Source organism: Pipistrellus hanaki (genome assembly GCF_964339955.1).
Source record: "Pipistrellus hanaki genome assembly, chromosome: 11".
NCBI classification, from domain to species: Eukaryota; Metazoa; Chordata; class Mammalia; order Chiroptera; family Vespertilionidae; genus Pipistrellus; species Pipistrellus hanaki.
This window is the reverse complement of record NC_140513.1, coordinates 54,167,586-54,194,705: the sequence shown is the minus strand read 5'-3', so window position 1 is coordinate 54,194,705 and position 27,120 is coordinate 54,167,586.

Here is a 27,120-nt window from a genome sequence, read left to right as displayed (position 1 = left end):
GAGCCCAACTTATAAAAAAAGCCCAGTGGCTGCCCAGCTTATACAGAAAATGACACTGCAGAAGGTCATTCACAAATGCATTCTGCAGCTCTTCACCCAGCGCATGGTGAAGAAATGGTTTGGCTACTTTGAAAAACTGGCCCCTCAAGAAGAAAGCCAGGGCATCCAGATCAGAGGAAAAGAAAACAGCTTCTCTGAAAGAACCCCGGAGCCACCTCCCCAACCTTCTGGTGTTCCAGAAGCCAGCTCCCTGCGAGAGAAACAGAAAGACCTGCCCCTGGAGGAAGCCGGCCTCACGCTTTGTACGAAGTCCCACCAGGAAGGAAAGCATCGCAGGCAGTGCCCTCCTGGTTCTCCACCATACGTGAGATCCCCACCAGCTCTTGGATTGTGGATGGTGTGTCCAGCCCAGACTCAGTTCCTACAGTAGTTAGTGATGTTGGGAACAGACATTCAACCAAAGCCATTTAACCACACAAAGCTGGTGTCCGGAAGAACAGAAATTGGGCTAATAATGACATCAAGATAATAATTTTGACTTTTTTTTTTTTTGGTATAAAATACCTGGGATAGGGAACATAAAGATAATTAATCATTGCTAATAATTAGGAAAGCAAAAATGATTCTCTTTATTGAGACCATTTGGCAAAATGTTTCGACTAAACAATTGCATCACCTAAGTGTTTGGGAGGCTTTTCCTTATTAGAGGCCTAGAAGCCCAATGCAGGGAATTCACGCAAGAGTAGGCCTTCCTTCCCCTGGCTGTTGGCACTGGCTTCCCTCTGGCACCCAGGACTGAGCATCTCTTGGGCCACTGGCAGGGACCTGGGACCCTGGCTTTGTCTGGAAGGTCGTGTGGAAGGACATCCAGTCTAATTAGCATATTATGCTTCTATTATTATAGATGGAATTGTCCTGTCATATGATTGTACAGATACTAGCAGAGAGAGGAGGTGTCTTTGTTGTCAGGCCAGCCTTCTTTGCAATCACTGGATTTGAATGTCCTCACCTCCAGAAGTTTGTGCATTTATTTCCTCCCAATGACTCTTGATTTACAGATAGTTTATGCCCCATAAGTTTGTTTCATATCCATGGACATTTCTCCTCTCTTACCTTAAAGGTTACACTGGTACATCTCCTGGATGATCTCCTGCCAAGCACTAGGAAGGGATAACATCAGAAATGATATATATCTTCCTTCATTTTAACTTATAAGAAGTTGCTTAGAATCCATTGGGTCTCGCTGGCCCACCATCAGAGGGACCTTTCTCCCACAAACTAGCTTATTACAAGTTGTTTTTCTGAGCCACCAGGAAACATTTGTGTCAAATGTTCTCTCCCTGTTGTTCTAAATGTTGCATTTTTTCAGTTACTGGGGGGAAAAGTAATGTTTTCGGGGAGATGTAAGTGTTTCGGTATTAGCTATTGGTGCTGCCCAACCTTTTTGCCCCATGTCATCAGCTTTTAGAACTCTGGGTCCGAAGGACTCCTTCATGGCCTGGCCATCTCAGTCACAGATGCGAAGTAGATGTCAACTTGTAAACGACCACTCCTACAGTTAGATTCCTGAGTGTCCATATGCATCTTTTGTGGCTTATAAAGGCCACAGGGATTTCCCTCACCCTTGGGGCACTGCTACTGTCTGAACCCCAAGTTGTGAATGAATCTCTCAAGCTGCAGTGCCTTTCAGGAAGAAATTTCTTCTCTAGTTAACAAAATAATATAATAGTTCTAGCATCCCCACGCCTCCCATATTGATGAGTAGAAAATTACGCACCCAATTTGTAGGATAGAAGAAAATAGATGTTAAGGTTCTTGAATAACTATTTCTATGCTCTGTTTTCCCTTAGATACATCTGTAATAATGTGAATAGTTTGTTATTATTGCTATAAAGTATTAAGTTGCATGATGTGAAGAATGTCATTTTATTATACTGCTAACCTATATCATATTAGACTGACACTTTACTTAAAATGCTTTGAATTGTATGATATACCTTGACAAATGTTACTACTCTATGTTATGTATTTTTGTACTTGCAAAAAAAAAAAAGAGAGAAAGAAATGAAAACATATAATCACACAGACTGGTATATAAATATTCATAGAAGCATTATTCAAAACACTCCCAAAGTGAAAGCAATCCAAATGTCCATCAACTGGTGAATGAATGACTAAAATATGGTGTGTAACATGCAAAGGAATACTACTTAGCTATAAAAAGAAACTGGGCTACTGACACATGTAAAAACATGGATGAAACAAAATAATCAAGTAGTAGTATTCTTTTAACTGTGCTCTATCCACCACCAACCAAGAGTGGTCAGACTCACCACTCAGCAGGCTTACTTCCTTGACTCACTTTCTACTTTCCTGATGTTAGAATCTGTTAATACCACAGGGCAGTCCCATTAAGTCATGTCCTACTGTTTCCCATTCTTCCCTAACCCAGTATAGGCAACAGTTCTAGGCATTGCTACTTAAACCAAAAGCAACCACATCTGGAGGGAAAGGAAATAAAAAAGATAGATCTGAAAGGTTTCAGGAAAAGAAGTTACAGAGTAGAACTGGGCTCCATGGGAGTCAACAGAAACTGTAAGAGGAAGGCGAACAATAGAAGAAGGTATAATGGGGTAGAAAAAGACTTAAGTCGGTTAGAAACAAAAGAAAACTAAAACTCAGAGGTGGAAAGCCAATGAAATTTAAGTCTCAGACTTTTCAGCTTCATAAGACCCTGGGAGAGGCCCTACCAATGTGTTCATATGAGTTTAGGTTTTACAAAAAAACAAAACAAAACAAAAAAACAGAAATAAAATATTTAAACCACAATTGGTTAAGCCTGCTGCCTCCCTCCACTTCAATTTCCCCTTCATTATGCTTTCTTTCTGGTCAAATTTCACTGGAGTGATCAAGAGCATTTTTGAGATCCAGTTAAGGAGAAATTGAAATTATGGTAGATTTAGTTTGTACTTAGTGAGGAGTATTTATATTGTTTATTGCTCCTTTCTTGCTAGCTGTCCTGATATAAGCGTGGCTTCCAAGAATACTCTGACTACTCACTGTATTGGCTCACTCAGTCTCATGACACATAAGTTGAAGGCCAGAGGTCTTACTGGGATTTACTCTCATGAAAGGGGCACTCACCACCAGAAATATGTGGATAATGAGTAAAAACAGGTTTGGAATGTATGCAACCAGAAGCTTGTCTATGGAAAATTCTTCCATTCATGAGACCTATAAAAATTTAAGGTAAGAATTTGGTTTTCATTGACAGCAAATCAAAATGAAAATTCACTCCTGTTAGAAATATATTCTACACACAATTAGAAATACATCATATATTTTTTAATGGGAAATACAAAATAGACTTTATTTGAATTCCTGTACCTGGAGGGCAGAAAGCTATAGTAAGTATTCTGTAAAGAGCATAATATGAAAGAAGCTTGATAAAGGTTTTCCAAATTTGACAGCAATTCCAAAAGCTTACATGGCGTTACCAATACTGAGAACTAAAGTTAAAAGAAGCTTTTTAAAAATATCCATAAAAATTGTTCTGATTGACCAATACTGAGGAAAAGACTAAGTTATGTTTCCGCGCTTGTTATAAAAAATGATATGACCAACTCATTGAAATACAATATAGTGATCAAAGAAGCCATACCTCACACATTTAGGGAAAAGTCTTATAAAAATATGTCAATAAACAATAAAACTGTTACTTCTTTGTCATAAAAAATGTCATTACTTAAAGGCTTTGAAAAGAGAGGGCTCCGAGGGTTAGATTTAAGTAAAAGAACATAGTGGAAAACACCATCTTGAGCACCAATAACTGAACAACACGTTCCCAAGTAAAGCATTGTTATTGATCAGCCCTCACAATGCTAAAGTGCAACTAGTTAGGTTTTTCGGTTTTGCTATTGTGGTTGTGATTGCCATGAATAGAGACCTTTCTCCTTTTATTAAAGAGACTATTGTAACAACCTAAGTGGATTGGGACCAAAACTAAGAATCTGTCAGGAAGCAAGACACCCCCAGGGAATCTTGGTCTCTCTGTCCTGGAGCAAGCCAGCTCCACAGCTATGACTTATTTAAATTTTCTTTTTTTAATGTATTTTTTCTATAAACTTTAAGAATATATTACTTTATTTTTGAAAGTTGTGTCACAGGATATTCTAAAATGGAAACTTAAAAATATGAGGTCAATTGTGAGTGGACAGTGAAACCAGACTCTTCTTCCATCCTTAAGTTTATGAACTGTTTAAGGGCAAAGTAAAGACTGTTCTGCTTTCTTTATATCTTGCTCTACAAATGTTTAACCCTTGGCAACCAAAGAGAGGTGGCTGCACCCACAAGCTTATAGGATCCCCAGCAGCATGGAATGTAGTAGATTCACCTCTGAAATGCCGGAGGGAACAGCTATCTAACACATAAGTGGCCAGTGAATGTGTGTTTAATTGAATTATTTCCCTACCATGATACTTCTACAACACAGTATTTTAATATTCTGGCCCTGAAGATGATCATCATTTTAACATTTACAATTTAACATCTACTCTATCTTTCTTTTTTAAAAAAATATATATTATTGATTTTTTACAGAGAGGAAGAGAGGGATAGAGAGTTAGAAACTTTGGTGAGAGTCATCGATCAGCTGCCTCTTGCACACCCCTTACTGGGGATGTGCCCGCAACCAAGGTGCATGCCCTTGACCAGAATTGAACCTGGGACCTTTCAGTCTGCAGGCCAACACTCTATCCACTGAGCCAAACCGATTTTGGCTCTACTCTATCTCTTGAATATTACTTTTTAGCATCTAGCACAATATCTAGCTTATACTAGATACTCATTAAATATTTTTGAATGAATGAATGAATGAATAATTATTGACAAAGAGGATTTGATTTCTTTAGCCTTATAGCACATCAGATTAGATCACTCTCTTACCTAAAACCTTTTAATAGCTTACTATTAAAACAGCCCATAAAGTCCATTCTGTGTCCTATCTGCCTCTTTAATCAGCACTTAAAGAGTCAAAATGACAATGTTTTCCCTAGCATCTTAAACTGTGCAATGAAAAGGAGAATAGATTTTATATGAAAGACGTGGTTTCTTGGTAAATGGCTGTGAAAATTTGACTACGTTTTCTCACTGCCCAGGCTTCTCATAGCATTTAATTTTCAAATGTGCATTGTGACTTTTAAAAAAATACATATTTTTATTGATTGCAGAGAGGAAGGGAGAGGGAGAGAGAGATGAATATCAATGATGAGAGAGAATCATTGATCGGCTGCCTCCTGCATGCCACCTACTGGGGATCGAACCTGCAACTCAGGCATGTGCCCTTGACCAGAATCGAACCTGAGACCCTTTAATCTGCATGAATCGAACCTTGGACCCTTCAATCTGCATGCTGATGCTCTATCTACTGCGCCAAACTGGCTAGGGCTGTATTGTGGTTTTTAAAGAGGGGGACAGGGTGTACAGAATTTTCCAAATATGTTCCAGATTAGAAATCAAAATCAAATTTGAGAAAACTCTGCATATGAACATAGTTTCCAGGTCACTTTAGTGTACAAAAAGAATTCTTTTAAATTATTTTAACTATATAATCTCAAACTCCTATTTTATCATAATGACATTATTTTTTCTTACACCATGGGAGGATATATGGGTCATTAACAATGTAATTCCACTGTGCATATGTCACAGGAAGCATCAGGGTATTCCTTGAGAGTCAACCACTCAATGGAAATGAGAAGTATGATGCTACTCAATTTGAGATATTTAGTAAGATGATAGTCTACTGTGAATCTGATGGAAATAGAGTGTTGAAAACCAATACCATAAAGCCAGCTGTTAAACTGAATATATTTTCAGTGTTATTTTACATCTGACAATTGCATTTAGATGTATACTACCTTGAGCAAGACAATACTGCAATGCTCTAAGGGTCTTTAAAATATACACACTTCATTATGGACATTAGCCTCTCAAATGTTCCATCTTTATGGAGGATAGGAGAAAACATCAAGTTGAACCCAGAGAGGGTTATCCAGTGATAAACGACCTTGAGACATCTGGAAATTCAATTTGTATAACAATGAGGTATAGATATAGATGCTTATCCAAACCTCTTAGAAGAAAATACAGGCAAGTCTATAAACAACACTAATCTCTAAACAATTTAAATGAATTCCTTTCATTGATTCAACAACAAACATTTGAAACAGATTTTAACGTATTTGAAATTGAGACATGTCTTATAAACCAATAGCAACTTCCCATCACTTTTCTGAACTCAGATGGCAAAACCTTGTTTGCACTGTGTTTTGGTTCAAATAATCAAGGAGAAACTTTTCTCTTCTCCCATTCAGTGCTAATATGGAGAAATGCAAGCTTTTTATCTAGCCTTCGCTATATGGAGCTTTTGCTTATTTGTTTGTCTTTTCATTTACTTACACAATAAGGATGTATCCCTCATGTATAATAAACTTTGTATGATTAAATTCTCTTAGATTAGTATATTATATTAATATTAGATTCATTGTCTTGATCTTTTATCTTTTGGTGTGCACACAAAATAATGGTGTATTTCTCATAAAAACATCATGGATTATAATACTTAAAAAGCTCAGGGGTGCCAAAACCTGTTTGGCTCAGTGGATAGAGCGTTGGCATGTGGACTGAAAGCTTCCAGGTTAGATTCCAGTCAAGGGCATGTACCTTGGTTGTGGGCCTATCCCGGTAGGGGGTGTGCAGGAGGCAGCTGGTTGATGTTTCTCATGGATGTTTCTGTCTCTCTATCCCTCTCTCTTCCTCTTTGTAAAAAAATAAATAAATAAATAAATAAAATTAAATATATATATTTTAAAATCTCAGGGAAATTTTCTCCTTTCTCCTCCTGGAAAGAGTAATTCCAAAGGCAGAATTTCCTTTTGGGAGGATAACATCATATTGGACAGGAAGCAAGGCATTCACAACATGGGCTAAGTTCATAATTTAACCTCATAGACCATTGGGAAATCATTCAAGAACAACATTTATGAATAAGAGTAAAACATTGGGGAGAGGAGAGAAATAAATATTAGATAAGAAATCTAAACAAACCTGAACCCAGTGATAATGTCGAATTTATTCATATGGTTGAAAAAGAAGAGATCCCAAGATCACAGTGAATGGCATGCCCAGAAAATAAAAATTATCAGGGATTCTGTTAGAACTTATAAGAGTTTTTTTTTAAAAAGATACAAATAGGCATAGTGCATGGAGAAGTAATACATGTATTTCTTAAGACCCTGCTTTAGAAATGTGCTGAGTCCTGATGCTTATAGTCTGAATGACAAAGTAAGCTAAAAGTTTTGAAAAATGTGAATGATTAAAACCTTGTCAATTAGTTTAAATATTATGGCAGGAGGGAGGGGTCAAGATAGTGGAGTAGGAAGAAACTGAACTCACCTTTTCCCATGGACACACCAAAGCTACAACTAAATATAGAAGCAACCATTGCCAAGAATGACCCAAAACACCCTCCACCCCACAGGGGTAGTTTTGGGAGAGGATGTAATGTATGAGGTTGCTGATGGAATAACACCGCACACTGTTTTAAGGCAAACACTTTATAAATAAGGGTACACTCTAAAATAGCAATAAAAAGTATAGTATAGATAATATATGAACCAGTAATATAGTCATTCATTATCAAGTATTATTTTCTATATATAACCATATGTGCTATATTGTTGTATATTTTATACAACTGGAAGCTCAGTACGTTTGTTTACACAAGCATCACCACAAACATGTAGCAATGCACTTTGCTATGCTATTATGATGGCTTTGATGATGTCACTAGGCAATAGAAAATTTTCAGCTACTTTATAACTTTATGGGACCACAGTTGTACATGCAGTCCATTGTTGACCAACATGTCTTTATGTGGAGCATGACTGTATTTTCACAGAGCAATCTATAATAATAAACGGGCAATATGCTAATTAGACCAGACATCCTTCTGGAAGAAGCCGGGGCTAGAGGGAAGCCCGGGTCCCAGGTGCTAGAGGGAAGCAGGTGCCAGCAGGGTGGGGAAGGAAGGCCTACTCTTGCACGAATTTCATGCATCGGGCCTCCAGTGATAACATAAAACTAAACACTGCAGCATTAGAGGCTTAAGTTTTAAGGAATAAAAGCAAACTTCCTCTATCTAAGCCAGAATCTAATTTTATGCCAGGGACTAAGGTGGCATTCTAGGATTCAGTCAACCTCCTGGCTACTGCCATATTGAGCTAAACTCTCTCAGCCATAGGCACCAACTGCCTTAGCATCACCTGAGAACCTGCAAGAAGCAGGACAATAGCTTAGTGAAAATAATCGTAGTGTTCTCAGGATTGGACAAAGCAGTATAGATTAGAGTAGATGACCTATAAACGACCTCCTCAGAGGCAAGATCCAGCTTTAGGAGTTCTCAGTCTCAATGGTCTAATTCTGATGCTGATTAGTATCAAAGGTTTCCTTCTAGAGAAAGGCCACTGTGAAAGGGAGTCACTCAGGAACATCTGGAGAGCAGAAGACAGTATATCGGGCTCTTGCATTTCCTCTTTGATGTACACATTACCTCCTCAGAGAAATGGCACATTTGTAAATTTTAATGTAGCTTCTAACATATCATGCATCTAACAGGCATCTGTGTCACAGACCCTAAGAAACTAAAATGTGTTCCACTTAAAGCAGGCTGAATTGAGACAAGTGAAACTGCCCTTCCCACCACCATTCGCAAACATATAAATATCCTAATGTATAAGCCAGCATGAGTCAGGCTCAGAGTTCTTTGGTCACATGCCCTTGAGAAATGTGACCAAATTGGATGAATCCAATTCAGCATGTCATTTGGTCTAGGGCTACTCTAGAAATTCCAAAATTGATCCTGCATGGACTATCCAACCATCTATCTATTTAACGTTGCCAAATAAATGCCCTGTCAAAAATAGGCCGTTTCCATTATGTCCCTCAAAGTGCAAACGCCAGTCTTCCTTTGAGGAAGAAATGGGTATAACTCACCAGTCCTGTTACTAAATCCACTCATTCCACAGTGGATAAGATTTCTGAATAAAGCATGGGAAGTTAATTCTATCCTGGGCGAAATACACTTCAGGTCAAGATCCGGCCTACCAACAACCCAAACTCACGTTTTTCATTTTCATTTTACCTATAGTGGATAAGGAGGATATAAAGCCACCACTGGTTGAACATGTACATTTTTTTTTTTACCTCAGTAAATTCAGTCTGGCTTCCTGAGAGTACTACATTGAGGTGCATTTTACAAATCTTGCTGTTTCGTTTCTATGTCATAATGCGGTAGAGCTGAAATAATACTCACACACATAAGCTGGAAATGGCTTATGGATAAAGCAGGAGTGGAGGGACAGGGGGTAGGGTGGCAAGAGAAAACGTCCTGAGAGACCTCACCTGGGAAATGCACTATTTACCACGTCAGTGCACCAAACCTTAGACTCAGTGATGAAAAGAATTACTTAACGAAGATTTCCAAAAGTCTTTGTGTGTTACTCTTTCTGACAAGTATGGAATCTATAATCCTTTGTGAAACAACCAATGTTAACAGACACAGGTCCACATCTTTTTAGTTTGTAGATATTTTCCCACAGTCCTATTTATAACTGAACATAATGGGAAGAAGTTCTCTCTTGGCAAAAGAGCTGATTAAGTGTTCCATTTAATAGTGTAATGCAAAGAATTCTTTCTTTCACTTCAGACTGCTGTTCTCCTATTGTCTCATGCTGTCTAAAAAAAAAAAGATTTGGTAACTATTTTCTGGGTTTGTGTGTCTTTGTGATAAATGTGATCTAGAGAAAAAGAATGGCTAGATTCATATTGACTTTCTAGTCAATTTTCCCTTACCTACATGCCATTATTTTAGCCTATTGGTTTGGTAGCTTGAAATATAAAATGGATTTCCTGTGATAAGCTTAAAGCAGGATAGTTTATAAACTCATTTTCGCTCTTTTTCTCTCTCTTTCTTTTATTTACACACACACACACACACACACACACACACACACACACAAACACTATGAGCACCTTCATTTATATTTCTATCTTTTTTGATCCTGTCTTACATTTCTGATGTCAGGGATATTATAGCCATTCAATAAATAACATCTGAGAAGCAATGTAATACTGAGGTGTGGGACTAAAAAAGAATGCTGTCTATAGATTCTGCTCTTGGACTCAGAATCTTAGCTCCAGCATATAAATTTTATAAGCATTTTTCTCTTTTTAGCACTCAGTTTGCAGATGTAAAATGCAACACCAGCTGATTTTTATTGTTCAATGGTCCATCCAATTGTTTCACTTTCTTCTTTTAAAAAAATATATTGATTTTTTACAGAGAGGAAAAGAGATAGAGAGTTAGAAACATCGATGAGAGAACCATCGATTAGCTGCCTTTTGCACTCTCCCTACTGGGGCTGTGCCCACAACCAAGGTACATGCCCTTGACCTGAATCGAACGCGGGACCTTTCAGTCCGCAGGCCGATGCTCTATCCATTGAGCCAAACCGGTTTTAGCCACTTTCTTCTTCTTTTTAATAATTTGTCCTAGTGGTACATTTAAAACTGAAGAAATCACCTCTATATGGCTGCTCTGTTTTCCCTGCATGATTGTTTCCTTACAATGAGCTAATTTTTGTTCATCCATCTAATTGGGGCAGCCACTAATTAAAGGTTGTATAACTTTCCTCGAGTATTATCTGCAATTCCTTCAGCTGGAAAAAACAAACCAGAAACCTGTTTCATGCTGGCTTATACATTAGGATATTTATGTGTTTGCTTGACAGTAGATAGAGGCAGGATAGGTGTAGAGCTGGTTTATCTGACAACTTAGCAATATAATTAAGGACCCAGTTCCATTTCATCTGTCTAAACTTTAAGTGATAATTGGCTGCTAGGAACACTGGGGCATTTACAGAGGAGACTCCTTTTCCATGTTTCTCCCTTAGAAGTGAGACATTGCCATTTCCAGAAGCCCATTGCAAACTTTTCATAATGTCTCTTTGACCCAAATTGGCTTAGACATTTCCACCTCTAACCAAACACCGGAAAAGGGGTGAAATGGATATTGGGAGTCAACCTCATTGTTTCCCTAATATTGTTACTAAGTTTGAATGATTAAGATACAAAGAGAAATAGGACCCAGACAATTACCTATAGAATAAGACATCCCAGGTTGCCCAGAACTGAGGGGTTTCCCAAGATGTGGGGCTTTCAATGCTACACGTGGCTGACTCCTGAGCAAGCCAAGATGGTTGGATACCCTACTACTGCTTCCCATGTGCTTTAATCCCTACCAGGTTCAAGCCATCATGACCTGTCCTGAACAAGTAAAGAAAATAATATACTCCCAGGTATTTAAGTGGAATGCAAAAGCAACAGCACTTCTTAATGTTCATATTATAATTCCAGTAAAAAATAAAAAGCATCCTATATGTGTGTACAATCCTATATAATAAAAGCCTAATATACTAAGTGTTGGTTGTCTGGTTGGCCATTCAATCAATCAAAGCATATGCTAATGATATGCTAAGGCTGCTCTACTGCTTGCTATGATATGCCCTGACCACCAGAGAACAAAGAGTTGACCAGTCAATTGGTTGCTAAAATATGCACTGACTACCAGGGGACAGATGCTCTGGCTGGTAGGTTAGCTTGCTGCTGGGGTCCTGCTGATCTGGACTGAGGAAGACGAGCCAGGCACACCTTGGAGCCCTCCTGCAGTCTCTTCCTGGATTGCCAACCTCCTGCACCTCTCCCTGCCACCCATCATGCACTAGTGGGGTCTCTAGGCATGGCCTGTGCCCTCTCGCAATCTGTGACCACTTGGGAGATGTTAGAGAGCTGGCTTCGTGCACTGGGCCTCTAGTCTGTAATAATAGTTATATTTTGTATGTATATCATCGACTCATAGCCTTTGTGACTTGGAATAACCTTTAGAGATTCTTTGTTTAATCTCCCACACATTCACTCATTCCCTCTTTCTTTTATTTAACAAACTGAGTAGAATACTCAGAGCAAATAAGTGTCCTATGCATATAGTCTTAGGCCTAGAACATGACAAGGGCTCAGTAAATACTGTCCTGAATTGAGCAGTCAGATGTAAAGGTAAACCATGTTCTTGCCTTGAGTTACCTGTGAACCATCCTTGATGTGGCCTAAGAGTAGCAGGAAAGTTTTTTTATTCTTCTGGAAAAAATATTGGAAGTGTTTTTTGTTTTGTTTTTTACTGGAAAAGGTAAGAGTTAGGCACTAGTATTCAGGCAAATAAAAAAAAAAAAAAGGAAAGAAGGCTGATATTTCTCACTTTGACTCGTAAATAATAGGACTATATGTGAAATGTGAAGATTGTTTTGCATCATTCTGCAAATTAGATCATTGCTTAATTTAGTTAATCTAACATATATATGCTATTTTTGTAGCTTTGTAAACACAATAAGCCTGGAGTAGAAGCTCATAACGCAGGTGCCAATGATGTAAATTTCAAAACTAGTGAATAGCAGAGACGAAGATAATGGAAAACTGTTGTCAGCATAACAAGCAAAAGCAAGGAAACTGACTGTGTTTTTGCAGGGCACTCCAGGCCAAGCCAAGGTGTAGGTTAAGTGCAGCGATGCCTGTTTGAGAGCAGACACGAAGATGTCATTGTCTGCATGTGAAGTCCTAAATCTCAGAAGGCTTTTAAATAACCTCCTACACTTTCTTTATTCCTGTACCACAACGCTGGCCTAGTGAGCTCCACCTTACAATCTACATGCTATTATAGTGACATGTGGACAGCGCTGTATAGGTGAACTGTTTTCACCCACTCTGCATCATGTTGGTTCTTGCAACAACCCTGCAAGGTAGTGGGACCAGTGTCAACAACGACATGTTATCAGATAAAGAAACTGAGACTCAAAATGTGGGGACTTGTCCAAGGGAAGTAGAAAGTAGCTGATGTAGAACTTGAACCAAAATCACCTGAGTCTTTAGTCACCATCTTTTCTGCTAAACCAAACTCCTACTAATCACATGTTCTTTTTAAGAACTAAAGAAAATTGTTTTATAAGACAGAAATTTATTTCCAAGAATACATTTGGGAAGAGGCACAAAGATTAAACATGCAAATAATACCCGTGCCATCGAATATTTTGGTCAGAGAAGTCCATATTTCTTTCTCCCTCTTCCTTTCTTTTCCTCTCTGAAATAAATTTATATATATATATATATATATATATAATTTATATTAATTTATTTATATATAATTTAAAAGTTTCATTAAATTATAATAGTGATACGTGAAATATATATCTTGATAGAGGTGCCCTAATAAACCATTTTGTTCATCCAAGTATAAATAAAATATTAACAATGAATCATGCAAAAATAATGAGGAATAATAATTTCTCATAGGGAATTAAAAATTCATTCAGGATTCAGCATCTCTGTTGAAAAAAAAAACAAAACACCAACTATACTATGTAGCAACTTGCTTAGTACTAATAATTTGAACTAATTTGAATGATAGAATTATAAAGTAAATAAATACAATATGCTTTATAAAATTTAGCAAACTACGGTAAAAAAAAAAAAAAAAAAAAAAAAAGATGCCATTTGCAATAAAAAGAAATTCTCTGTTTTTTCTGGTAAGAAATATATTGAAAGGGCTTTTTAAAATCCGAGTCAGGAAAAATTTTTAAATATCAGAGCTTTGTTAGGGAAAAGCTATAAATGAGTCTAAATATCAAAAGGGCACACCATGTTTTAGATCCAACAGAATAAATGAGACCCTCATCCAGGGCTCAGGGCACGGTTTTGCTGTTATTAATTAGCTACGGTGTGGATGGATGAAGGAGCCCACTCATTCACAAGTGCCAGGAAGAAGGGCTCATGTAGATCACTCATTTCATGGGCAAAGCAATCGTTTCCACTAGATGACCCCAACATCTAGCCCATGGTTAATAACTCTAAACATATCAACGCCTCCCTCATGCAGTCCTGTTTATCTCACTGAGCTCCCTGGGACTGGCTTAATTGCATTGAAGGTTAAAGTTCTGTGGGTGCTTCACATGTGAAGTTTTTGAAGTTTGTCTATGTTTATCTGTGTGCTAAAATGAGCGCCAAGCTGCTTCCTGAGAAAATGTTGGTCCTGAACACAGGTATGAGTTTTCTCCAGGGGGTAGTGAGGAAGACTTCTCAGGCATTTTTGTTGGGAGTTTGTCAACACTTCTGGGAGGATATTGACCAGACCCAGGCGGCTGATTGCTACGGCATGCAGTTCTAACAGGCAGGACTAGCTGCTCTCCAGATGCTAAAGAACCCAGGCTTACTGCTGTACAGAACGTGCACAAAGGCTGACAGAGTAATGACGTTTAGGTTGCACAAACAATAGCTCAAAAAACTGAGATCGCTTCAGAACCCAATACTGCAGACTGCCTTTGCTGATTTATGATGACACCTGTCTGCTCGGGAAATGCCTGAGCATCTCATCACAGAACGCACTGTGCTGTTGTCACGACTATTAGCCCTGCATTTCAGGCTCGGTGACTGTCCAGCGGGGACATGACATTTTGGTCTCTGTGTCAGAAATGATCTGCTCCTCTTGAGCAATTTTAAAAAAGAAATCTCTTGGACACTGTGAATCAGAGAACCATCCGCCTTCCCCACTGTATATGAGCTGCTAAGAAGCAGAGGGCCACACTTGTATTCCGCCTCAAATAAATATGCAAGAGCCCATGGCAGAAATTCTACTAAATTCTGGCTTAAATGCTTTTTAATAAATGTTTAACTTACCCAGATTTCAATACTACTTATTCATCATTTATTTTATCTCACTGCACATATTCCTTTAAATTCTTTTTCAAAAGCCCTTTCTGGAACAACGCAAGCTTTGCATGAACATGAAAGATCAGAGCGATTGCTGTGAAGAATCAATTTGTGCCTCTCAGTGGGAGTCCTTAGTTATATCTGTCTCCAAATACATGCTCTTAAAACCACTTCATATGGGATTATAATTTCATTTTGTTTTCTCCTTTGAGTATGTACTTCTTATTCTTATAATGATGTGGTGTTCATCTCCATCTATGTTTACAAAGTACTCACTAAAAACTAAATCCTATGTTCAAAAGCTAATATATTGATGAGGAGAATGCTATATAATAAAAGCCTCATATGCAAATTGTCTGACCGGGAGTTCAAGGAGGAGTTCTACCGCTTACGATGACATGCACTGACCACCAGGGGAACATGGCGGGTGTGGGTGACGCAATGCAGAACATGGCAGGCATGGCTGATGTGGCACTAGCAGTGGGCAGCAGTGGAGGCGCTGCTGGCCCCAATGGGCCCCAATGAGAGTGGGACTGTGGTGGGATGGTGAAGCAGGTGAGCAGGTGGTGCCAGGCCAAGGTGGGGTGTCAGGTGGGACTGCAGGGCTGCAAGCTTGGGAGCATGAGCTGGAGCTCAATTCCTGCAGGCCACCCTGGGGGACCCAACCCCGGCACAAATTTGTGCACCAGGCCTCTTGTGTATAATATAAAATGGTTTCCTATGAGTGGCTTATCAAAGTTTTATTGCTACTGAGTGCATATGAACCTCTCAGACTTGGGATGTATGACACAAGGGAAACCATAAAAATTATGAGCTAAGATTCCTAATAAGAACTACAATACTGCCGAAACCGGTTTGGCTCAGTGGATAGAGCTAAAAGGTCCCAGGTTCAATTTTGGGATTCTGGTCAAGAGCATGTACCTTGGTTGCTGGCACATCACCAGTAGGGGGTGTGCAAGAGGTAGCTGATTGATGATTCTCTCTCATAGATGTTTCTAACTCTCTATCCCTTTCCCTTCCTCTCTGTAAAAATCAATAAAATATATTTTAATAAAAGAACTATAATACTAACTGATTGAAATAAGTCTGTGTGAAATTATTTCAGTAATTAAAATGTAGGACAACTATTGTGACAGCATATAAGAGGAAACTGGGTAGTTTTTGTTTTGTTTTTTTCATACCTTGGTACACTTTGCTCAATAAAAAATGATTAATTTGGTGTCTGGATTAAAATTGGGTTATATAAATTAAACAGAAGATGCATAGAAGGCACTTTTGGGAATAACATTTTTATAACAAAAAAAAGAGGCATTAGCCGGGACCGGTTTGGCTCAATGGATAGAGCGTCGGCTTGGGGACTGAAGGGTCCCGGGTTCGATTCCGGTCAAGGGCATGTACCTTGGTTGCGGGCACATCCCCAGTAGGGGGTGTGCAAGAGGCAGCTGATTGATGACTCTGTCTCATCGATGTTTCTAACTCTCTTATCTCTCTCCCTTCCTCTCTGTTCAAAATCAATAAAATATATATTAAAAAAAAAAAAAAAAGAGGCATTTATACTCCAGTAAATAAGCAAAAATATCACAACTATGTTCAATTTCTTAAAAAGAAGAAAGAGAAGAACAAGAAAGATCAGCAGTAGTTTAGGGTAAAGTCTTCATATTGCTTTGGAAAAGTGTAGAAATAGTGATTAATTTTAACTTTTGAAATAAAATATAGTGTTAAAATTTAAGGTTTCTCAATAAAAATTGAAATAAAAAATGTAAATTCTAAACCAATGGGAAAGGAAAAAGAATAGTGAAAATGCAGAAAAAAAGAACAGGCTGAAAATGAAGCGAAAAGGAAGCAAAGCAAAAAGCTTGTGAGAGATAAAGCACAAATTAAGAATGTACAGATAGATACACATAAGTCATTAATGAAGTAAATGCAAACAAACTAATTTATTAAGTAGACAGGTTATTTAATTAGATAAAAATAACAAAATCCTGATATCTGTTCACAGGAACCATATGTAAAACTCAAGGACATAGAATGATTGAAAGTAGAGACGAAAAACTAGCTGGCAAATATTAACCAAAATAGGATAGGCCAAGTTATGTTAAATATTAGACAAAACAAAGCAAAAGGCAATAAGCATGAAGGGGATCATTACACATGAAAAAGAGTGTAAGTTTTTCAGCAGGAAGATACAACCATGCTGACTATGTAAGTACTTAATATAAAGCAAATGTTTTCAGAATTATAAGGAGAAACTGAGAATTTTAGGAGAAAGTTTAAAAACATATTATTAATTGACAGATCAAACAAAAAAAACTAGAAGAGGGACTATGTGGACAACCGATTCGTACCCCTGCACCCAACTTGTAGACTCTGAACAGACTCTTTTCAAGCCTACAGTGAATAATTACAGAAGTCATCATGAAACAAGGCTCAAAGAAAATCAAAAGAATTATTATCATACAGATAATGTTCTCTTGACCACAATGCAATTAAACTCAAAATCAATAATAAAAAGATCATTAAAATGCATATTGAAATTTACAAATCTCATTTGCAATGTTTACAACTAACACAATAGTAGAAACAATCCTCAAATGCTTGTCAACGAGATAATTGATAAATCACTATGGTCTATTTATCCATTTGAATGCCATATGGAACTCCTGAACAATGGAGCCCCGGACTCCTGGCTTCTGGGGCTTGCACGCTCTTCACTCGCCCATGTGGCTCACAGCCATGTGATCCCCACATGATGGACTGACGAATGGACTGATGAATGGACTGTGATTACCCTAAAGCTAGACCAGACTCAGTTTCACCATGGAACATAAACTATGGACACTGGCTTTGCTTTTAGCCCTACTAAAGCCCCGGCTGCACCCTTTTCTTTCTTTCTTTCTTTCTTTCTTTCTTTCTTTCTTTCTTTCTTTCTTTCTTTCTTTCTTTCTTTCTTCTTTTTTTAAATATTTTAATTGATTTTTTACAGAGAGGAAGGGAGAGAGAGAGCTAGAAATGTTGATGAGAGAGAAACATCGACCAGCTGCCTCCTGCACACCTCCTACCGGGGATGTGCCCGCAACCAATGTACATGCCCCTGACCGGAATCGAACCTGGGACCTTTCAGTTCGCAGACCGACGCTCTACCACTGAGCCAAACCGGTTTTGGCCCGGCTGCAACCTTTTCCAGGACTGGGATAAGGGATATGGGACTTCACAACCCGAGAAACATAACTCCACAAAAACAAAGGCTCTTACCACCTCGCATCCTCTCGTGGGGCCTCCCGAAGAGCTTATTCCAGGGGTTCCCAAGAACCTCACTCCTACCAGCCATGCAGGAATTCCACTCTTGTAACTTTGGGTAGCTTTGTGGCTTATGAGAAAGAAAGGTGAGGACTAAAGAACATAATTTCAAATAAATTCAGCTCATCATACTCAAGCATAAGTGAGAAAGATTACTGAGAAGAAATATGAAATATCAAAGAAATCCTGTGAAGTCAGTTGGAAGGGTCCTCCAATGATTACAAGGGAAATGTAAAAAGAGACACAATGACAGCATGCAGAGTACACTACCATTCACTGTACAATGCCAGACAGTGAAGAAGAAGTGTTGAACTAGATCAGATTGCGAGCTAGGCACATAGGAAATGAAAGCAATTCCAGATAAAGTTAGGTAAGCTCCAGTAGACATGTCCAAAAGGGAGAGAGTAACCAAAGGACTTTTGTGCATACATACGTATGAGTGTCCTAACCAGTGGTCAAGGACAATAGGGGGGTGGGGGCATGAATAGGGGGTTGAAAGATTGGAATGGGGGTTGAGGACAAATATGTGATACCTTAATCAACAAAGAAATTTTTTAAAAAAGCCAAAAGAGAAAAGAGAGACCCTTTCTCAAATGCAAGAATCTAAATATTCTCTGAAAGGAGAGAAAGATTTTAAAATTTGGCCTGAGCAAGCCTGAGGAAATCTGTGGGGAGGAGCACTGCTACCTTGAAACAGAGAAAGAACTCGGAGCCCCAGCATCCCAGCATCTTGAATGTGACATAGTCCCTACATATGCCTGGCTCCAGTAATTACCTCACCACTAACCATCACAGTTGAGAAATCACTGAGGGCTAAAAACGGAACCATATCAAATCAAGGATTCAACACTCAGCAATGTGTCATTTTTTTGCCATTATTGTGAAATGGTAGAACCAGTGATCATCTCCCATGAGCCAACAGTGGTATTTTCAACTTCGTTTAAAATAACATTTTCCAGCACTCTTTATCAAACAATCATGTTAGACCAGTGAATCTTATAAGAAGACTGACTGTTCCTCTAACAAAGAGGACAGCATGTAGAACTAAAATAACATTTCGCTGTCTTAAAAAATGTAATAGTGAGGCACATATATTATAAATTAATGGTTTTCGGACACTTGTTTTATGATACATTCTTTGACTTCCCTGGCATTTATGTGCTGCCATAAAATTATTATTATCATTTTAGCCTGGAATAGAGGGGATGCAGGTGGGGGAAAGCTCCTTGAGAAATAAGAATGAGTAACTGACATTCTCACATCATTTAGAACAAATCCTGCCACCAATCGCCTATAATTCCCTTCCTGCAGCATGTGTTGCTGGTTTGGGACTATAAATGTGACAAGCATAAAGTGAAATGTCAGCCAAATAGGACTGGGGTAGGGAAAAACCACAATTCATCATCTATCAAGGATTTAACAATTAATTCTGTGCTTTTTAAAAAGAGAGCTTAAGTTTTAAAGGTAGGTAATTATTCTTTTCATACTTGAAGTTAAAACTTAACATTTATTTTATAGTTAACATTGCTCAAAGCTTTGGGGATTCTTGTATGGGAAAGATATTGTAAAAGGAAGGGACGTAAAGAAGCGGCATTCTTTAATATTACATATTATTCAAATAAGATACTTGAACATTTAAAAATTCATTATAACTAATGCATGATTCAAAATACATTCAAAGTGTAGCATAAAAATAAGGCAAAATCCTTTAGGTGCACGGGAAAGAAAAGTCCTCATTACTTACAGAGGAGACACTTAATTCATTTCACCATAGAGTGAGTCATACCATCCTGCCCTCAATTGATATCTGGCAACACTACATCTTAGAGGCAAATGTGGGAATCGGGATAGATGATAAAGCCAGAGGCCTAGGGAATTGGCCAAGAAATGCAGGCAAGGGGTCAATTTTGAGGAAGGACTTAGGTGGAAATGTATTGGGTTATATTTTCTATGGTGGGTAAAAGAGAAAAATAGCCCACCATCTCCATAAGAGCATCACTTAAATGACCTGCCCCTCCAACTCTTGCCTACAGACTGTCCCCATCTGACCATGTGCTCCAAAACGGGAACATTTGTGTCTGTATTCCCACAGGGTCTGGCACCATCTGAGGGATTCAATGGATGTTTGCTGCTGAGAAGACAAAAAAAAAAAAAAAAAAAAAAAGGTGGTGGGGAGGGGAGATAAAAGCCCCAAGCAAGATTTAGAGATGTGCATCTAAGTGGTTCTCTGCAACATATTTACAAAGAGTGAGGGAAGACAGCAGAGAAGATGAGGAGAGGGTAATATGATCCTGGAGATGTGTGAACAGAAACAGGAGATGCCAGACAGCCCAACAATGAGAGGAGAACATTCCAAGGGCAGAGAAATGGTCAGTGGTGACAAATGGAGCAGAAATGTCAAGGAGAGGGAGGCGTGGGAAATTAATCCATTGGTTTTGACCAGACGGACATCAGAGACCCAAGCAGTTCAGGAGATGGCAAGTGAGCTCCTAAGATTCCAGAGGCTGGAGGAAGGACACCCATTCCCAGTGGACACAAGGGAGTCCGGGGGTCAGCTATCTTCCTTTAAGAATTCTTGGGAAGGTAAGATAGGAAGAGACGATGGCACTGAAAGAGGAAGGAGCTAACCTTTTTTGACTATCATTTACCATGATCAGGCACTTGGTAATGTAAAGCCTTCCTACTCAAATTCCATTCCACATTGCCTGGCAACTTGGCAGAACTGTGGAATCTGGAGTGTGATCTAGAGACCAAGACCTACTTAAACAAAATCTGCATTTTACTGCATTTAACCAGATCCCAGGTGACTCATGTGCCCACTAAAGTTTGAGGAGCTCAGGGATGTAATTTTCTTTTTTCCCCCCACATACCTTAACTCAGCTGTCTCACAAGCCCTCAAGTTCCCTTTGGTGGGAACAATAACTACTTTATATGTGTCATTTCCACTTGGGACAGTGTTTTTCAGTTGAAAACAGTCCTCCTGGCAGCAAATATTTGGTTAATACAAGATGCGACCTCAGTTAAATGGGGCAGTCAATCAGGGTAGTTCCACTGTCTCAAAGTCTCACGTCCATTATTTATTGCTTAGTGACAAATGACCCTGAAACTCAGTGGCTTAAAATAACTATTACTCTTCAATACTTTCTAATGACTCTCTCAGTCAACTGGGCAGTTCTGGTGTAGACTGGCTTAACTGATGGTTAGCTGATAGGTATGGTCAGAGAAATACCTCTTCCTCCTGGGCTTAGGCCTTGCAATTGAGAGAATTTCAAGGCCTTAAGCAGGCTCTCAAAGTATTAAAAAAAAGTCTTTATTCTAAGATGGTTATGGCCTCTCATCAGCCCTCCCCGCCCTTCAAGAGCAGTGTCTACAGAAAGCTGCCTGAAGAGTGAGGAAAGCATAGGAGAGCATCAATATTTTAATATTTAAAAATGTACCATTGAATCTGTAATTTAAGTCATCTTATTTAATCCTCACAAACTCACCAAAAAACTTCCCTATTCTGTAGGTATTAACAGATGAGGAAAGTTCCTCTCCATGCAGCTAAATAACTTCCCACAGTGACAGGATGGATACGGTGGAACCAGAAACAAAACCTAAGTAAGATGTCTCTTTCTACTTCATTTAAGGACATACTGAAGGATAAAACACAAGGGTTATCATTGTGCTTTTACCTTCAGTCATGTTCAACTGCTTGATTTTTCCTTTCTGGTACATGCCCACCATAGCCTCACATACTCTCTCCCTGCCTTTGCCATCCTTCTATTTGGTACCTGACCATCCTCTGGAAATCTATCCCATCAATAGGGCCAGCCTGTCAGAAGTTGTGTTATGAGCATTGTTCATCATAACGTAGAACTTCGTTAGCGGGAATCTCTTCCCAGTAGGTGTTCAGCAGAGCTGGGAGGTAATTTCAAGGAAACCACAGGAAGTGCACTGGGATGCTGTTCACAACCCGGGCACACACATATCCAGGAAATGTCCTGAAGCTCTGGTCTCCTTCCTGCCATTAACATATCCCTAAACAGGCTCTGGGCTTTATGGCTCCTGCGAGTGTTTGGAGATACTGATATTTCTTTCCTCTCAGCACTGTGAGATTCCATGTGCCTGGAGCGGTTCTCCAAAACAAACATTCCTCCCGCTCTTCCCAACCTAAAGCAGGTTTTGCTATTAAAAAAAAAAAAAAAAAAAAAAAAAAAAAGCACAAAAGTCAATTACCACAGTTGAAAGGGAAAGTGGCTAAATTTAGACACAAATTTTGTAGTCGCGTCACCCACCAGGATTCTGGCATAATTGAAATTTCCAAACAATTCTGAATCAGAGAGCCACGTGTGGGAAGACTGAGCTATGTGGCAGGATGCTTGGACACTGGTAACATGAGCATCGCTGAGGTCACAGCAGGGAGACGTCTTCTTCAGTAGCGTCTTAAAGAAACTCTGAATGGAGCTCTGAATTGGAGCTCCTCTTTAGTCTTTCCCAGCCTAGAAAACGCAGTATTGACAAGCTCTTGGTTTTAAAAATTAGTCCTTTCCCAAGCCCTTGGGTAAGGAGGAGCTAACCACCTGCCACCTGTCAGATTTCTCTGGCGGCCGGGCCGAGAATCCGCACAGTCATCGCTCAATCTGGTATATCGCCTCGGTACGCCAGCAATCACTGGAAAAGCAGAGGCCCTCAGGAAGCAGCCAAGGTCCAGAGCAGGAAAAATATTTCATTGAGCTGTCTAGAAATAGTATTTTACAGGCTACGGGAGGGAAAAACGGAAACATCCAAAACCCACCACGTTTTAAATAAAAGGTGCAAACACTGATGTCTTTGCTTTCATCCTTTGGCTGTCTTTAAAAGATCCTCACCGATTATGGAGGAATACTTCACCAGAAGAACAGAAAGCGAGTCCAAGTCCTGTTCTCTCCTCCCTTGCTCTCCATAAGCTCTCTGTGATGCACAGCTTTTGTTTGTTTGTTTTAAAAGGGGCTCCGCTTTCTTTCCCCTCTTCTTCATGGAGCCAATGAGACCATGGCCCTTCATCAAGTTTAAGTTCCAGATTCCTGCATAGACTGAATTAAAGAAAACTCCTCATTCTCTGTGAGAAAAGAACATATTTTCTCCTCCACCTGACGCCTTATGCCCTATTCTCACTATCACCCAGCAAAGATTCTCACACCTCTCCACAGGGAGCAGCAGCATGGAGAGGAGTGAGAATCTTCTAGATTCAGTATGGCTATACTCCAGGTGACCTGGGCAAGGACCTTAACTTCCCCAAGCTTCAGCTTTATAATTTATAAAACAAAACTAATGACACCTTTTAAAAATTTGCTCTAAAAAAGTAAACATAAGACATCCAAAATAGGCACTCAATAATTTGTAGTTATTATTAATACTATTCTTGTACTTTTAAACAGTGCTATTGACATTTTTTTTTGTAGCAGAAATTAATCTTTAAACTTGAGAGGAGAAAATGAATGGATAAACAAAAATAACAGTTTATTGATCAGCTTAAACACTTATTCTGTCCTTGACACATATTAAAATTACTTCTATGAAGGCGGTCTAATTGGCTTTTGGTCAGCAGGGTACCTGAGGGTCAAGCTCTAGAAAACGTTTAGCCACTTTAAGCTCAGTGTAAGCTTTCATTATTTAGGTCAACATATGCACATTATCATTTCACTTCAATTATCTCCACCCATGCAAATGCATTCCACTGGCATGACCTGAGCCAGGTGGAGAGCTGAATGGTCTAGAGCAGTGTTTCCCAAACTTTTGACATATGTGTACCCCTTCTATAATTTTCCTAACGCTGAGTACCCCTCGGACTCAGGAGAATGTAGAATTAGGTGCAGCTAAGCACGGTGCAGTGCATATCCCCACCAAACTCTGGTGCCACGCATACCCCCACCAAACTCTTCCTGTACCCCTGGGGGTATGTGTAGCACACTTTGGGAAACACTGACAGAGAAAACCAAGTAAATACACAAACATGCTAGCATGGCTTGTGGGACAAAGGAGCTGGACTATCAGGAGCCACATGCCATCCACCTGGGTTTTCCCTCAGGTCTGAGGGGGGTGGAGGTATCTATAGCTGTTACAGAATAAAGGTTATTCTTGGTGGAAATAATAACCAGTCCCCCTCACTCCTTTCTGTAACAGCTCAGGCTGCATTGTCTGGGGTATGTGTTCACCTGAAGCCCTGTAATAAGTGAGGAAAACAGGATGAATAGTAATGGAGGTGAACTTAGCCTTAATGAGAAAAACATGAGAATTCTTTTTATTTTTAAATGAAGCGCTAATATATAAAATGTGAACCTTCCACATTGGCTAAGTCATTTGGAAGTTTATACATGAAAATATACACTTTCTTCCTTTCCCAAGTTTTTCATTAAACTGTTCTTTGCCTAATGTAAAAAGTAACAACATTTATGTTCTTTTCCCAGAAGGGATAACCAGAAAAGTAAAGTCCACAAGTTAAAAAGTATTTATAACTCAAAAATAACTATTAGGTTTATTGGTAGGAGATGGAGGAAAGGAATATAAAACCCAAATTTGCTTTATAGTAGCCATTTAACGCATACATATTCTTTAATTTTTTCATTCTTTATTTTCCTAATATATTTTTTATTTCTACCTTTATTTCATATCTTATACTCATTTTAATTCTACACCAATTCAGTATACACCTACTTTCTGTTTTGTAAATTGTGCATTCATTCTAAAACTTCCCATTTCTCATTAGTCAATTTCTTATAACTTTCTGTCTTTTGCAATCATTCTTCCCCATATTCTCTTTCTGAATTCTAATACTAACAAATTCAAGTAAAAAGAGGAGCTTAGGGAATGAGTAAATGGAGAAAAACTGTTAGAGAAATGAATAGTAAAATCTTAAAACAGATACAATGGATAAAGAAGTAAGAATATAGCCAAGTAATATTCCATTATATATATGTAGCACAACTTTTTTATCCACTTACCTAGTTGGGTTGCGTTCATAGCTTGCCTGTTGTAAATAATGTTGCAGTGAACATAACGGTACATACATTGTTTTGCAACACTTGGCTATAAAAATGAACTCATTATTTGTAACAGCCTGGATAAACCTAGAGAGTATTATGCTAAGTGAAATGAGCCAGACAGAAAAAGACAAAAACACATGTTTTATCTTATATTTGGAATCTAAAGCGAAAAAAGGCTCATAGATACAGAGAACAGACTGATGGTGGCAGAGGGGCCAGGTGAAAAAGGTGAAGAGAGTAAGAAGTACAAATTGGTAGTTACAAAATAGTCCTTGGATGTAAATAAAGTACAGGATAAGTTATATAGTCAATAATACAATATTATAATAATTACTAGAGGCTTGGTGCACAAAAATTGTGCATTTGGAGGGAGGGGTGGAAGAGGGGATCAGCCCGGATTTCAAGAGTGCACAGGCCAGGCCGAGGGATCCCACAGGTGCAGGATCAGGGTTTGAGGCCAGAGAGGGATGTGGGAGATTGGCCAGGCTGGGAGGGACTGTGGAAGGACTTTAGGTTTTGTCTGGCCCATCTTGCTCAGTCCTGATCATCCAGACCCCAGCAGCAAGCTAACGTACAAATGGCCCAAGAATGCAAGTATGGGCAGTGTTGCCCATTTCCTCGCTCACATTAACATCTCCTTGTAATAACCATGCCTTTTCTCTTTGGTTCCATGACATTCTATCTGGCTGTACTTTACTTTAACTCATCTACATCAAGATCCTCACCTCAGGGACCCCCATTGTGACTCTCAGAAGATGACTCTACCTATAACTTCACAGAAAAAAAACTAAAGGTATTGATCAGGGGCTCCCTCAATTTGCCAACTCCCTCATGAGTAGCTGGTACCTCGCTTCCTGCTTCTCTCTTGTCTCAGAGGATCAAGTGTTCTGCAGACAAAGCTTATTCCTCCACCCACACAGCACTCCCAATCCCATCCTTTCCAAGGACCCTGCTCCATCCATTTCTTACCCCCCCCCCACCTTGTCTTGATCCCATTAGCCTTTATAATATATATAGGGACTGGTCAGAGGATGACCTGACCAGAGAGGAAGAGGAGGGAAGGACTTTATGAAAAAGAGGTGAAGGTTATATACATAATAAAGCACTGGGGGATGGGGAGGGGGAAGAAGGGAGAGAAAGGAAAGTGAGAAACAGTCTTAAAGGAGAAGGTAAAAGAAGAGGGACTTTTATTCTGAAGAGGATGAGGAGTGAGAAATGAGAGAGCACCAGGGGAGTGATTTGGGTCTGCTTTAGCATTATGGAAAATATGTCAAGAAAGACATGATTCTCTGGATGTGTGTTTTTCTTTTGTTTTTTGTTTTTCCCTGTGACATAAAACAAGCAATGTGTTGGTGTGTGAGATGTGGCTTCCACAGAGTTACACTTAAGCCTCCTTGATCCTACATCCCTCTCTGGCTGTATTGCCAAGATTCTGGAAAGATTTCTTTATTCAAAATCTCTATTTGCTCTACTTTCAAAAAAAAATAGCTCAAAATAGTTACTATTTATTGAGTGTTTACTACGTGTCTGACACCTGAGCTTCATACACATTATTTCCTTTAGTCCTCAAATAACAAGCCTCACATTTTTATTTGGTTAAAGACTTATTTCCTAGGCAAAAGGCAGAACTCAAAGCAGATCCTTTCTCCTTCAATGGAGTGGTTTTGCGCAGATATGGCAGAGCCAGCAGATATAAGTATACAAATGCAGTCTTTATCACCTCTTCCCACCACCTTTACTCAGAAGAGTATAATGGTGAAAAAACTTTATATCTTTAATCTGACCTTTACTCCTTCTTTCCTTTTGATTCAAATTGGCCTTATCCAGGCTAAGAGCACCCACTTCCTTCTCCCTTGCATAGCCACTCCCTTAATCATTAAGCCCTCAGGACAATGAGTTCCTGGTCAGCATCAAATAATCTTAGGAACAAAGCCTCAGGTCTGTAGAT